The sequence below is a fragment of the Mytilus edulis genome, chromosome 10, assembly GCF_963676685.1.
Source record: "Mytilus edulis chromosome 10, xbMytEdul2.2, whole genome shotgun sequence".
Classification (NCBI taxonomy): Eukaryota; Metazoa; Mollusca; class Bivalvia; order Mytilida; family Mytilidae; genus Mytilus; species Mytilus edulis.
Window position 1 is genome coordinate 2,725,538 of NC_092353.1, and position 3,175 is coordinate 2,728,712.

The 3,175-nt window shown below is 30.1% G+C and overlaps 1 long non-coding RNA gene across 1 annotated transcript; it reads right to left on the reverse strand.

Moving 5' to 3' along the window:
* Positions 1 to 840: 840 nt before the first annotated feature.
* On the reverse strand, positions 841 to 2,704 carry LOC139493148 (uncharacterized). Its single transcript, XR_011656925.1, has 3 exons — positions 2,562 to 2,704; positions 1,911 to 2,001; positions 841 to 1,102 (listed from the first exon to the last, which is right to left on the reverse strand). It is a non-coding gene; the product is annotated as an uncharacterized lncRNA (long non-coding RNA).
* Positions 2,705 to 3,175: the final 471 nt, after the last annotated feature.

A 3,175-nucleotide genomic window follows, 5' to 3' on the forward strand; every position in this document is an offset into this window, starting at 1 on the left:
AGAGACTTTCAGATTTAAGGAGATAGGTGCAGAATGATATTTATTCATATTAAATCATTGAAAAAGAAAAGAAACCAAACTGGAAGACACATTTTATGCAATGTAAGAGAGAACAATAAAACGATATTTTGTTTGTGTTCTTTTAATTAATTTGGCATGATCTTCTGATACAATATCGTATATAAAATAGGGTTTAAATCAACAAAAATTACAATATGTATAAAAGAATATATATGCTACACAAAGTACAATATAATATATATCTACATAATTAAACGCTAAAAAAAACATTTTTCTTTGTTACTGGCTCGTACAAAACAAGCTGGTCGTTTTTTTACTTTTTTTAAAAACAATAATAATAAATCTAATAAAAAGCATCTGTCAGCAAAGAACAAGTAAAACATATATCAAACACTTATTTCTCAACAAACAATGAGACACTAATTGACAATATTCAAATAAGCAATTTCATCTTTGAATCACTGCTCGCTAATGCATTGCATGCTTAACTATAAAGATAGCAAGAAGATAACTACGGAAAATATAGTAAAAAACACCAAATGGTATAGCATACTTATATCAAGTTAGCAATCTCAATCTTAGAAAAGTTTGATGTGTAGTTCTTGTGAAAATGCGACTAAATTGTATGTATAGATATCAATGGAAAGACTATGATTATGATCGTTTTGAAACCATATCATTAAATATTAAAACACATCAGACAATTTAACATGCCCACATTAATAGGTTATTTTGATTGAAAAATAAATTCATCGACGAGACTTAACAATATAAATATTTATTAGAATAGATAAAATGGCATAACAGTTTGTCAACATCGGGAATTATAATTTTCATAAGACAATATGTGAAATGTCAATGTGAACAAAAATACATACATTTGTACAGGGGGACTTATATTTGAAAAGCAAAACTGGCAAAATAAAATCGCCATATCTTTTTTATTTATGAACACTTTTGTTTTCGGTAGAGTCTTCTTTTATATTCAAAATCGTGTCGTCAATCCAATTACATCCATCTTCGTCCAATCGTTAGTATAGTTGCAAATGTTAGTCTTGTAACTAACAATTTTGGCAAATCGCTGTAAAATAAAATACAATAAACTCTTCAAATATAGTATGATATTGCTCTATTATATTTCATTATGATATATTTCTGTTATGAATTAGAAAATACATTGAACCACAAACGTCAACATTATTCAATCACGAGGTTTTAGCGCTATAAACCAGTTTAATCCACCATTTTCTATATTTGAAAATGCCTGTACCAAGTCAGGAATATGACAGTTCTTGTACATGCGTTTTTGATATGTTTTGTCAATTGATTTTGCCATGTGATTATGGACTTTCCGATTAGATTTTTCTCTAAGTTCAGTATTTTTGTGATTTTACGTTTTGCTTAGAAAGTATTGCTTCTTGTATAAGATCAAAATAGTTCAACGAATTGTGTTTTGTACTGAAAACGACTCCAAAAGATTCACCAATGATAATTGAATAATACAAACTTTCACGAGCGTTACGCAATGGTTAGTTTAGATAATTTCAAACGTTCCGTTCTGGAGAAGGGTTCCCTATATATATTTGTCTTATATTTGAACTAATCCGATTCAATTCCTTGATAATCATAGATAATTCGATAATACATGAACGTGCCGTCCTATCTGCATTGTTTGTTATTTGTTTTCCCTTAGTTATGCATTCAAAAAAATTACCATGGCATTGTTCATTGTTTTAAAAGTAGTAATACAGAAAAATTCTAATATAACCTATCCTATGTTCCTGTTTATATAACTAATTCAAGGTCGTCGCAAGTGGGAATACATTAAATTTTCCGCTTTAAAAATCAGGGCTCGTACCCCTACAGGTTATTTTGAAAATAAGACATACGTTCGTGCTGTTCTTCCACTCCATCTTCTTCTTCATCATCAGATACATCAATTAAATCCTTAACACAGTTGTGTATGAAAATATACTGATCCTGAAAGCATAGATGATATCATTCTGGCAAAGTGAATGAAAAGAAAGGATAATGCCTTTTAATATCTGACACAAAGCATCTACTAGTTAAATGAAAAAATTGAAAGCATGGGAACAGTGTATCGTCATTCTTTGTCTATACAGTTCCGAACACATATCAATATGGAGACGAGGTGCGATTGAAAATCAGAAAATAATCGAGCTTTAACACTAGTTAAACATGCCACATTCCGGTTATGTCTGTTCCAAGCCAGGAGCCTGTAATTCAGTGGTTATCGTAACGTTTATGCTGTTTTACATATTTGTTTTTCGTTCATTATTTTGTACATAAATGTTGCCGTTAGTTTTCTCGTTTGAATTGTTTTACATTTGTTATTTCGGGGACTTTTATATCTCACTATTAAGATTTGCCTTTTTTCTATGTTGAAGGCCGAACAGGAACCTAAACTTATATTTGTCTGTGTCATTTTGATCTCTTAAGAGAGTTGTCTCATTGGCAATCATGCTACATTTTTTTATATATTATATATTCATACGTTAGGAACACCATTATACACTTACCTCTGTTTGCACCATGTTTAGTCTATAATTTCGCATATTTAATATCATTCCAAATATGTCCACTTCTGTGAACTTAGATCGAATTTCTTGCAGGAGAATATCAATCATGATAAATGTTCCTGTACGACCAACTCCAGCACTGTTAATATTAATATAAGTGATTTGAAACCAAAAGAACATTCAACGACTGTAAATTTAACTCAATTGTACAAATGTTGTAGGTGTACATATTGTGCTATCTAAAACATACATTACAGTTCAAACATGTCAAAATGTAATGGACAATTGAATAAAACGGTTTTATTCTTATTAAAAGGAAAAACGACAATATCAAGAACACCAGGTGCCTGACTAAGGACAGGTGCAAACATATGCAGCGGGTTCAAAGATTTTAATTGGTTCCAACCTTCACCCTTATCTTAAATAATGGTGTGGTATCAAAACGTAAAAATACACACTATAACATATCAATTGAAACGGCTTAACGCAATCAAACGACATATTTAACAAAAACAAGTGAATAAAATTCTTTGGATGTTTTATATTAAAACGAAAGTTGTGTACGGATTGATAATGTAGTCTTAGTTGCATGATATTTTGTTAGATGATTTGAA